This window comes from Pelodiscus sinensis, chromosome 7, assembly GCF_049634645.1.
Source record: "Pelodiscus sinensis isolate JC-2024 chromosome 7, ASM4963464v1, whole genome shotgun sequence".
Taxonomy (NCBI): Eukaryota; Metazoa; Chordata; order Testudines; family Trionychidae; genus Pelodiscus; species Pelodiscus sinensis.
The window spans coordinates 28,444,099-28,456,757 of NC_134717.1; the positions used below are offsets into that span (position 1 = coordinate 28,444,099).

The window sequence follows — 12,659 nt, forward strand, 5'->3', positions numbered from 1 at the left end:
GCCGTACTCCTTCCTAGACACTCGCTTCCCATTCTGTATGTGTGAAACTGATTGTTCCTTCCTAAGTGGAGCACTTTGCATTTGTCTTTATTAAACTTCATCCTGTTTACCTTAGACCATTTCTCCAATTTGTCCAGATCATTTTGAATTATGACCCTATCCTCCAGAGCAGTCGCAACCCCTCCCAGCCCTCTGAGTCAAAAGAACTTATCATAATCCCCCTGTGCATGCTAGATGGGCTCGGCCAATAAGTGTGCATCTACACTGCACTCGGAGCCTGAAATAAGCTACACAATTTGAGTTACACCAATTGCGTAGCTTATTTCGAGTTAATTTCGAAATAGTTTATTTTGAAATGTGGTTCTGTCTACATCGCACTTATTTCTAAATAAATTGCTATTCCAAAACGTCCCTTAGGGTATGTCTACACTACCACCCTAGTTCGAACTAGGGTGGTTAATGTAGGCAACCGGAGTTGCAAATGAAGCCCGGGATTTGAATTTCCCAGGCTTCATTTGCATGTTGCCGGGCACTGCCATTTTTAAATGCCGGTTAGTTCGGACTCCATGCCCGCGGCTACACGCAGCACGGACTAGGTATTTGGATTAGGTTTCCTATTCTGAACTACCTGTACTCCTCGTGGAATGATGTGTACCTGTAGATCAGAATAGGAAGCCTAATCCGAACTACCTAGTCCGTGCCGCATGTAGCCGCGGGCACGGAGCCCGAACTAGCCGGCATTTAAAAATGGCGGCGCCCAGCAACATGCAAATGAAGCCCAGGATATTTAAATCCCGGACTTCATTTGCAACTCCGGTTGCCTACATTAACCATCCTAGTTCAAACTAGGGTGGTAGTGTAGACATACCCTTACTGCTCAGCTATGTCTACACTGCCCAGTCTTGTGCAAGAACAAATGCAAATAAGGTGTGGTGATGAATATTGCCATGCCTCATTTGCATACTGAATGAGCTGCCATTTTTGCGCAAGGGGCTTTTGCCCAGAAGTAGCATTCTACACTGCTCCTTCTTGCGCAAAAAACCCCTCTTGCGCAAGAGCTGTTCTGCTGCTTATTTTCAGGATAGGAGAGAGATAACAGTATTCACTCTTCAGGCTCTTAACTGATAGAGAAAATTTGGACATTAAGAGCCTTGTCCAACACACAGTGCCTGATTCAAAGCCCCATAACAAATTTTTACATATGTTTTCAAAATTGAGGGCTAAATATAATGTATTATGCACAGATAATTGCAGCTGTCAAATGTTTTCTTGACATCTAAAGAAATTCCTTTAACGCGTTCAACTGCATGTTGAAAAACAGTAACATAATCTATAACGGACTTACATTATTAGTGCTCAATCCGTTAAAAAACCTCCTTAGTTATGCAGTTTGATAAATGTAGGCACCATCTTTCTTAGTTTGCTAATCCTTGTGCTATTTTACAATCTACCTTTTCTAAATAAAATGAAGTCTAATGTGAACAGTGGGGTTATAATTTTAATTTGGGGGTTTTTAATTTAAATTAGTGATATTAGTGCAGCTCAGAGAGTTGGGGAGAGGACTCCGTGATTAAATGAGTTTTTGAATAGTACAATGAATGCTGATATTAGTGGGCTGGAGTGGTTTTATATAATTTTAAATACATTAAGATTCCCAGCACTCCATGAGTGCCAAGAGAGTAGCAACTCCATGAGTGCCAAGAAAGTAGTGATTGTGCTTATGAACATCTTTGCCTGTGTTGAGACCCTTGGGAAATCCTAACAGATCAGGGGACAAACTTTATGTCCCAGACAGTGCAGCAACTCTGCCGATTATAAAAAATCAAAACAGTCCAAACATCCGTCTACCACCCCAAATGGATGGTCTAATAGAGTGTTTCAACAGGACCGTGAAGTCTATGCTCCATAAGTTTGTCCCGACTGATCTGCGTCACTGGGATCAGCTCCTCCCATCCCTCATGTTCACAGTCTGGGAGGTCCCCCAGGCCTCTACAAGGTTTTTACCTTTTGAACTTCTGTATGGGAGGCAATCTTGTGGGGGTTTGGACCTAGTTTGGGAGATGTGGAAGGAACAGCCCTCCTGAGCCAATAACATAGTGCAGTACGTACAAAACCTCTGAGAGAGACTCAAAGCATTAGACACATTTGCTCAAGAGAACCTCTTACATGTCCAAAAGGCCCAGGAGGCAACTTATAATAAATGAGCAAGAGTTCCAGCCTGAGGGTAGGGTCCAGTTCAGACTCAAAACTCCTCACCTGCTGGCTGGGGCCTCATGAGGTGGTTCAGCGAGTGAGCCCGGTAAACTATGAGGTACACCAGCCTGACAAACGTAAAATTCAACACATTTATCGTGTAAATCTCTTAAAACCCTGGACAGCCCAAGAAGGGTTACTAATACCATCCTACCCACTGGACCCGGAACTGGTCCCCCTGGCAGATGATGCATCAAAACCAGGAGACGTCCAGACTGGATCCAATCTCACCCCCAAACAGAAGTGTCAGGTACATCAAGTGGTTGCCACATTCTTGTCCATCTTCTCGATGAAACCAGCCCAAACTCACCTGGCTGTCCATCACATCCAGATGGAACCAGGCGTTAAGGTCTGGGAGAACCCCCGGCCCTTTCCCCAAAAACTGACAGAAGTGGTGAAGCAAGAACTCCAGTTAATGCTGGCATTGGGAGTAATCAAGGAGTCCTTCAGTGACTGGGAGAGTCTAATAATCCTAGTCCCTAAACCCAATGTGAGCACCCAATTTTGCATCAATTTCCGGAAGGTGAATACTTTGTCCAAATTTGATTCATACCCCATATCCCAGGGGGATGAACTGTTTGATAGGCTTGGAGAGGCGGTATATATATTACCACTCTGGACTTAACAAACAGATACTGGTGAATCCCCCTCATACCTGAGCCCAAGGAGAAGATGACGTTCTCCACCCCCTTTGGACTCTTCCAGTTCCGAACCATGCCCTTCGGGTTGCACAGCACCCCTGCCAAATTACAGTGGCTGATGAAATATAGCCAGTACACAGCTGCTTATTTGGATAACATGGTGATCTAAAGCCACAACTGGCAGACCCACTTACAACATGTGGTGACTGAGTTACAGTCCTTCAAAGAAGCCGGCCTGACAGTGAACCCTGCAAAATGCTGCCTTGGGAGGGATGAGACCACCTACCTGGGCTACTCTTTGGGAAAAGTCCCTGTCCGCCCCCTAGTTGGGAAGGTCCACGCCCTCCAGCGATGTGCCTCTCCATCATCAAAAAAGCAACTCTGACAGTTTTTAGGGTTAGCTGGTTACTATCACTGCTTCATTGTGGGCTTCTCCTCCATCACTGATCTCCTCAAGTATGAGAGTCCAAACCGGATCCAGTGGACCAAAGCCTGTAAGAAGCTTTCTAAGCCCTAAAGGCCCAGCTCTGTCGAGAATCCGTCTTATACAGTCCCAACTTCTCAAAGGAGTTCTTGCTACAAACGGATGTCTCCGATGTGGGCCTGAGGGCTGTTCTCTCCCAGGAAGAGGGAGGTGATGAGCATCCGATCGTCTACATTAGTAGGAATTTGTTTCCAAGGGAGAAGGCCTACTCTATAATCAAAATGGAGGTGCTAGGAGTGAAATGGGTGGTAGACTCACTCCACTATTCCCTACTGGGCAGGCACTTCACCCTCTTCATACACCATGTTCTTCTCCACTGGCTACATGCAATGAAAGATACAAACCCCAGAATCATGTGGTGGTACCTCTCCCTCCTCCTGGATCCAATACTGGGCTGGGAGAGCCTATGTAAGTGCAGATTTTTTCCTCTAGGGAGGGTAGAGCGCAGTTGGAGGGGGGGCAACCCCAATAGGGATCATGCGGGGGTTTGAGGGAGTGAAGAGAGAAGGACCTGGCATTATAGGGGATAAACAAAGCCTTTTGGCCTAGCTAGCCCCTCCCCACTTTACCTGTAGCCAATGCCAGGCCTGGAAGGAGGATAAAAGGAAGGAACTTGGCTCAGTTAGCTGCTGATCTGCAAGGAGATGGGAGTGTGGTTCTCCTGTCTACAGGACAGGCACCAAAGACTGCCTACTTGGCCAGCCACAGGAGCAAGTAAGCCTCCAACCCCAACCTCTGGGACAAAGGGGGAAACCTGCTAGAACCCTAGCTAAGGGGAAAATTTGGACTCTTTGGGACACATCCCAAACTCAAGGACTATACTCATGGGCTACGTCTAGACTGGCAAGATTTTCTGCAAATGCTTTTAACAGAAGCACTTTTTGCAGAAAAGCGTCCGTGCCAATCTAGATGCTCTTTTGCGCAAAAAAGCCCCGATTGCCATTTTTGCGATCAGGGCTTTTTTGCGTAAAACAAATCTGAGCTGTCTACACTGGCCCTTTTGCTCAAAAGCTTTGCGCAAAAGGGACTTTTGCCCGAACGGGAGCAGCATAGTATTTCCGCAAGAAGCACTGATTTCAGACAGTAGGAAGTCCGTGTTCTTGCGGAAATTCAAGTGGCCAGTGTAGACAGCTGGCAAGTTTTTCCGCAAAAGCACCTGCTTTTGCGGAAAAACTTGCCAGTCTAGACACAGCCATATAGTGGGCACCAGCGGCAGGGTTCTGCACCCCTTTTCTGATTCTGGGAACTAACCACTGGGCCATCCCACCTCCAGGCCACACCCCTAAATTTATATTTGAACTAGCTTTGCCTGCCTAGTCCTGTATAAAAAGTACAATACAAATTTTGTCTTTAAAGACACACATTGAACTTCAGTCAGCTTCATCCAAAGACATAATTTGGACTTTGTGTCTTGTGCCAAAGTCAGATCAATGTAATATGTAATTATACCTCAATTGCAAGACTGGCATTTGACATAGACTATGACACTTCTGTGAGCAGGCTCTGACACACAAATGTCCTTCAGGCAAATAGGTGGCCGGAGGGGAGATTGTGGAAAGAGAAAATGCCCAGGCATCCAAGGGAGGGTTGCAGGAAAAGAGAAAACACCCCTGGTGACCAGGAAGGGTTTCCTGGGGAGAGAAAACTGCTGGGCCCTGATTGGTTGTGTCCCACACAGCCAGTCTAGGCAGCTTGAAGTATTTCTCTGTGCCCTTTTCTGGGGTGGGGTGTGTTTGAGCCAGAAGGCATCTAGCAGAGGTATATGGGCATTGTCTTCCCCATCACAGGTAATATCTTCTGTTTTTTAAACCATCTTTTAAAAACAAAGGCATTGATCAAAGCATCCTGTGGTTAAGTTCATACTTACTCACATAATGTAAAAACAAGGCATTACCTTTCTGAACACATTTTTCATGACTTACAGAAGGGAACTACATGGCAAGAGAGTAACAGGGTGTATTTTCTTTTCCATATCAGGATCTGAATGGTTTAGCAGCTTGATAATGGCATAGGGACCCTTTCACCTTTATGTACCTCATGTTTAATCAGGACCAGGTTGGTAATTAACTAATGACAGAATTGTTCATCTGTTCAGGAGTCTATATGAAATTAATATTATTCTCAATCCAGGTCTGAGTAGTCAGGGGCTTGTATCACAAAAACTATAGCTACAATTAGCTCTTCTTTTGGCAACCTCCACAGAAGGCAAGACTAAGAATGCATAAAATGATAGCTCTGTTTCTCTCTCAGAATTGTGCACTCCTAAATAAGGGAAAGGAACATCATACAGGAAGGTTGTAAAAAGCTCACACTCATGGTGTTCCTGTTGTGTGATTGATTAGAAGATTTATATTTCCATAGTTGTAAATCCAATAGTTGTCACTACATTAAATTAAATTCAAATTAAGAAATTTTAAATCAGGGAATTTTTAAATATGTACTATGTGAATCTTAGCTAAAGAAAAGGTTCTTCCATTATGTTGTTGGTATGTTGATGGGACTCTCATATAGTTGATAGGATTTTACTAGTTTCAAAGGGCTGTTAGAAGAATATGTATTATGGGACCCTTTGGCAATCCCACTACATGCATGTCAGAGCATTTGGAAACATTTGATAAATTGACATTAATATTCCAAAGACAATGTGTGAATAAGGAAAGGTTTGTCTATACCATTAAGTGATAAGCCTATTTCCACTTTTATACACTGCATCTGATTGCAGTAAATAGTCCTTGCTTGTCAAAATGAGAGAATTGAGAATGCTTTCAACAAGCAATGAAATCATAGGACTTCAGGTATTATATACATCTGTCCTGTTACATTGAGAGTGAAACCAGAGCTTTAACAACTACATATAGAAAGACATTTTCTAGACTGACAACCAAACAAATGTTAGAAGGACATAAAAAGTCTTCAACCTACAGGCTGTGTCTACATTGGCCCCTATTCCATAATAGGGATGCAAATGTAGCACTTTGGAATAGGCAAATCCGCGGGGGATTTAAATATCCCCCGCGGCATTTGCATTAACATGGCTGCCGCTTTTTTCTGGCTTGTAGATAAGCCGGAGAAAAGCGCCAGTCTGGACGCGATCCTCCGGAAAATAAGCTCTTTTCCGGAGGATCTCTTATTCCTACTTGGAGCTTATTTTCCAGAGGATCGCGTCCAGACTGGCGCTTTTCTCCGGCTTATCTACAAGCCGGAAAAAAGTGGCAGCCATGTTAATGCAAATGCCGCGGGGGATATTTAAATCCCCTGTGGATTTGCCTATTCCAAAGTGCTACATTTGCATCTCTATTACGGAATAGGGGCCAATGTAGACACAGCCACAGAGTTTGATAAAAAGGCATTAGGTTCTATTATGAGGAAACCAATACTATAAATTACACATTGAAGCTATAGCTAGTGTGGTATATAGTATACAACTTTATAAAGTAATTCAGTATTTAAGCTCGTTGGGGGCATGGGATGGAAACCTGACCCCACTGAAGTCAGTAGCAGAATTTCTACTGGGTACTATGGGGCCAGGAATTCAGCCCTGTTATTTATGAATTGCCTGTAAAGAATCATGTACAGCCATAAAGATTTGGGGGTAGAGTGTAATTTTTCTCCCTCTTCAAAAATATTTGAGACATTTTACCAGTTCTGAGAGAGCGGGGAATACTTTCTTTTTTTCAAAAGTTTCAGTTTCAGCCAGCTCTCTATACATTTATCAATAACTTGGAACATGTTTACTGATAACTCAGAAAACCATGTTTTGAGACTTTTCCCTTGTTTCTACAAAAGGGAAAGAAGAAAAGCAGTGAGTTAAATGACAAATCTGAACACGGTATGAATTTCACAGCATGTATAACATTTTCCACTTTTGAGGATTAAGCTCTTAGTCAAAGTCAAGTTCTCCCATTTCCCAGCACCCCTAAGCAGGCATCTAAAGGTGCCTTGTCTGAAATTCATGAGAATACAGTGTGTTTGGCTCAACACTGCTTGATGTGCACTCATTTTGACAGTGTCTCTGTCAGGTTGGCAAATGGTGGTTTTGAAAGTTAATATTCACTATGAAAGGATCATATCTGAAAGGAAAGGTTGCTTCAAAAAATCAGTAGGGTCATTTGGAGACATCTTTCCTCATGTCAATTTGTTATTAGAGAAGGAAAGAAATTGTTTAATTTCTGTCAACAACAACTGACTGGTCCAACAGCTCCATTTCTATTTAACTAAATTAAGAGCATCTGATAAAAATGACTTCCTAGAGTAAAAACATCAGTGAGGAAACTGACTTGTCTGAAAGACAGAAATATATAGTATGAAGTACAAAACCGCTTCATGCCAGCATAGTCACTCTGCCACCAGGGCATGTTGAGTTCGTTATGACATTGTAATCAACCTCAATACTAGAGAAAGGTGCAACCCTCAAAATTCAGATCCAGGTTTCAAACACATCCTAACACTGTCCATCCAGCATTTTTAGTATAAGAAATCCCTCTTGGATTATCTGCCTGTGACAGTATCCTCAGATACCTGAATAATGGGCACATTACAAAGTGGTGCTTCACTACAAAGAACAGGAAAAAGGAATTTCTTCAACAAGACAGCCAGAACACTCTAAATTGGCTTAGTTTTCCCCCTAGGATTCATCCAATACCTCCTACATTTTTGCCCCTGGTAAAATTGCCTCTCCAGGATTTCAACAGGAAATACCCGCAAATCTAAATGTTCTTGATACCAGAGAACAAAGGGCAGTTGTCTAGAAGTTTTATCCCCCCTCTTCCAAAACCTGTGTGGGTCTCAAGATGGTGCAAAAGTCAATAATTTCAGTTTCCTGGAGTTTCAGGGGAAATTGTTCATGATTTTGCTCCCAGTTTTGTTTTGTTCTTAATTTTTGCAGCCAATAGTGCAGAAATGCAAGTGGGCACAGTTAGATGTGAAAAAACCCCCACCTTTGCTCAAGTAATTGTCCAGCTTTGATTGGGATTCATGCTCCATTTCCCACAAACTTTACACAATTTTCCTCAGAAAAAGCCAGTGTTTGACTTCACTACCAAATACAAAACCACTTGAATTCTGAGTACGTTTTCATGGCATTGTCGATATTTTGCACATCTATATCAGGTTCTCTTGACCTGATCGCACATGCCTAGCAGCACATCGATCTATAGCTTTCAAGACTGCAAAGAATGCATTTATATGACCCTCTGGCTAATACAAGAGATGTCATTTTTTTAAACTGCTGGAATAATTATTATTAATAAAGACTGTAGGGATTAAATCTAGGTGCAGTATTGAAGGGGTTACAGAGATAAGCTAGCAGTTGCATGGTGAACAAAGCTGGCATTTCAGCCACAAGACAATGCACTGAATTTTCTGTATTAATTTTAGTCATCCATTTGGCATTGAGACCAAGGTCACCCACTCAGTCATACACTACAGCATCTCTGTTCTAGCTACCAAGGAGAAGCAAAACAAAGAGAAGCTGAATTGGCAGGAATTGGATAGCAATCACGTATGGAAAAATGCTCTATTAAATGGCTCTTAGATAACATCACTACAGTCCATTTCAGGACATTATTTAAAATCTTTCTGAACAAGCAGTTTTCTTGCACGCACATCTTAGTGCTTTGCATGGCCACTGGTCACACTCAATTCCCATTTCTTGTCACAAGAAATAATTGTTGGCATGGCCCTGTTTTGTGGATGAATGATATAATTTGCAATGCTATTGTTCAGAAACCTGCCAAAAGGACATAGCAAGAGCTATCTGTAAATGTTTTTTTCAACAACAGCGTCATATCCCTTGAAGCATTAACAAGATGATTGTTGTAATGTACTTCTCTCTCACCCGCCCCCCCACCCATATATATAAGAGCACATCTGAGTTTAATTCAGCTGTGCAGGAGGCAAAGAAAAAGACTATGAAATGTATAGTCCTATGCTAATATCTAGGAAATGGGCTTTAATCAGTTTACAAACAGCTAATAAAGCTGTGTTCTCTTTCTTATGCCTCTATCTAGTTAAAGATACCAGTGTGAACTCCTTTCTGTGTCTCATCAGACAAAGAGTGCGTCTAATAAAGGAAATTACACCACAACTGCACAACTAAGAATCAGATTATTAATGACCAAAAATGGACTAACATAGTAGGTGGAGTTTTTCTGCTGCAATTAAATTTAGGGGAAAAGTATTTGTACTCAGGATGGTATCTCTTTAGAAGTCTAACTACCAGACTGCATCAGCAAATTAGCATATTTGCTTCAAACAGGGTGCACCACATTAGGGGTATGTCTACACTACAGCATTATTTCAAAATATCTTATTTTGAAATATCTTATTTAGAAATAACACATCTACACACAAAATGCATTTCGAAATAGCGTTTTGCTATTTTGAAATAGCACATCCACACTGATTGCTTAAATGCTGAATCGCTTAAATGCTGAATCGCATTTAAGGCCGGCCGGAACTGGTTCTGGCAGGGCATCAGGTCAGGAGTTACCTTGTGTGGCTGCTGCCTGAGGCTATCTGAGGCTCATGGTTAAAGGGACCCCCCCTGGACAGCTGGTTCTCAGGTTTCCCTGCTTGCTTGCCTACCTCGCTGAGGGACAGCAAAGCGTTTGTTCTCTGCATGCTCTGGTTGCCCTCACTCAGGACACCACAGCATTCTCCAGCATGGAGCCAGAGCTGCCCCTGGGCGCTCTGCTGCTCTTGGACATGTTGCTGCAAGACTGGCAGCACTTTCTTCAGGTTGCCTCATAGGAGCTGCAGCAACCCAGCCCCCAGGCCCTCTTCCAGACCTTCCTGGGGTATGTGGAGATGCAGCTGCAGCACCTGGACACTGGCGTGCCCTGCTGCATCTGGTGTCTGCACACCAGCACCGACTGGTGGGACCACATAGACCTGGAGCGCTGGGGAGACCAACAATGGATCCAGAACTTCAGGATGAAGAAGGACACCTTCCTGGAGCTCTGCAAGTAGCTCGCCCCTGCTCTGAGGCGATGGGACATGCCCATGAGGCCCGCCATTCCCCTCCACAACTGTGTTGCCATCGCCCTCTGGAAGCTCTCCACGCTGGATATTTACCGATTTGTGGGGAATCAGTGCGGTGTGGGGAGATCCACCATCTTTGCCATGCTCATGCAGGTTTGGCAATCTCCAGCAGCTGTGCCAGGAGGCGGGGTGGAAGGAGGGAATGGGCTGCCCTAGGGAAAAAGGTGGGGAGGTTGGTGCAAGTCCCCTCCCCGGAAGAGTTTGTTTTGTCCCAGTCACACTAAGGACTGCCCGTGGTGGCCAGGAGTGCAGGGGGGGTTGCTCCTGGGGAGTGGGGAAGCGGGGCAATGGCACTCTCAGGCGCCCTGGTACCCCAGTGACTCTCAGTTTTGTGTGTCCCTGTGCAGGTGGTCAGGGCCATCAACAGAGTCCTGCGCCACAGAGTCGTCTGCCTCGCCGATGTCGATGCGGTCATCGAGGGGTTTGGTGCCCTAGGCTTCCCCAACTGTGGGGGGGCCATCGACAGGACGCACATCCCAATCCATGCCTCAGATCACCATGCCTCCATGTTTATAAACTGGAAGAGATACTTCTCCATCATCCTGCAGGCCATGACTGACCACCGGGGCCACTTTCTGGACATTAATGTTGGCTTGTCAGGCAAAGCATAAGACGCATGCGTGTACCGAAACTCTTGTATGTGCCAGAGGCTGCACAGCGGGACCTTCTTTCCCGACCGGCACTTCAGGGTTGGGGATGTGGACATGCCAGTCTGCCTGTTGGGGGATGCAGCCTATCCCCTACAGCCTTGGCTCATGAAGCCCTACACGGGACACTTCAATCTTTCCCAACAGGCTTTCAATGCCAGGCTCAGCAGGGCCCGCATGGTGGTTGACGGGTGCCTTCGGGTGGCTGAAGGAATGGTTTAGGTGCCTCCTCACCTGCCTGGACCTCTTGCAGTGGAATATTCTGCACGTGGTGGCAGCATGCTGTGTGCTGCACAATGTGTGTGAACAGAAAGGGGAGGCCTTCCTGCTAGGCTGGATGGCGGAGGCAGAGCACTTGGCCAGCATGTATGCACAGCCCCACATGACTGCCATCTGAGAGGCCCATTGGGGGGCTGTCCACATCCAGGGGGCCCTCAGGGTGAGCTTCTACCCAGAGGAGCAGTAACAGTACTCCCTGGTCTGCCCCACTGGGGGCTTGTGCCTCATTCATCCCTCACATCCCTCCACTTACTCCTCCCTAATCCCCCTTCCTGATGGAAAATAAAAGACATATGTTTTGATGAAACCAAACTCTATTTATTCAACAAAACTGGGGGGGGGGGGAGGCAATGAAACTCAGGTGAGACTGGAGAAAGAAGGCAGGAGAGGGGAGGAGGGAGGATGGGAGAGAGGAGGGGGAGGAAAGGGGAGGAGGGAGCTGGAAGGGGGAGGAAAGGGGAGGAAGGGGGAGGAGATGCTCAGGGCTCAGGGTTGGAGTGGAGCCAGGCCCACTATCACCCAGCACTGTGGGTGTGGGGGCCTCAGTGTCCCTGGAGAGGGTGGTGTGTGTGTGTGTGTGTGTGTGTGTGTGTGTGTGTGTGTGTGTGTGTGTGTGTGTGTGTGTGTGTGTGGAGGGAGAAGTGGAGAAGTGGGAGGGGGAGAAGGAGTGGGAGGAGGAGAGGTAGCTGGGGAGGCAGCAGAGGCTGGAGTGGCAGGAGGCAGCAAGCTCTGCACCAGGGTCTGCAGATGGGCACAGATGGCACAGCCCTGGGCAAGCTGCTCCCACCAGCTCTCCTGCTGGAGTTGCAGGTCCTCCTCCACCCAGCGGTCAAAGAGTGCGGTGCAGGGCTCGCAGTCCCCCAGGTGCTGCCGCTGGTAGTCGTCTAAAGGACAAACATGCCTGCTGAGCCCTCGGGTGTGGGAGGATGTCCCAGGTGGTGTGGTGCACATTGCACTTGCAACTGGTGTGGCTGTGGAGAAACAAGAGAAGTGGTCAGTTATCTCTGGGAACACAGTGGGTGAAGCCCAGCCCCACTCTGCAAGGCGAGGACGACAATTCTCCACACCATCAGAGCCGATGTGCTAGTACAGAGGCCATGTTCGGGATGTCCTGCTATCTTCAGGAGTGGGAGTTGCCCCAAGGCTGCACCCATGCCCCTGTGCTGTATATCAGCGTGGGTGTATGTGTGGGGGGGGAAGATACCCCCTGCCTCTGTGTAGAGGGAGCTTGTGGAGGGAGGGAGTCCTGCTGTGTCCCATCCCAGGGTCAGGAGCGTGTCATGTCTCTCCACACACACTTGTGGCTAACAGGCC

General features: G+C 46.0%; 1 long non-coding RNA gene across 1 annotated transcript in view; it reads right to left on the reverse strand.

The window, feature by feature from the left end:
• Window positions 1-11,692: 11,692 nt before the first annotated feature.
• The window catches only part of LOC142830171 (uncharacterized), a 38,383-nt gene continuing 37,416 nt past the window's right edge, over window positions 11,693-12,659 (reverse strand). The window contains exon 4 of the long non-coding RNA XR_012905165.1: window positions 11,693-12,316. This is a non-coding gene — a long non-coding RNA (uncharacterized LOC142830171). The remainder of the gene's footprint in view (window positions 12,317-12,659) is intronic.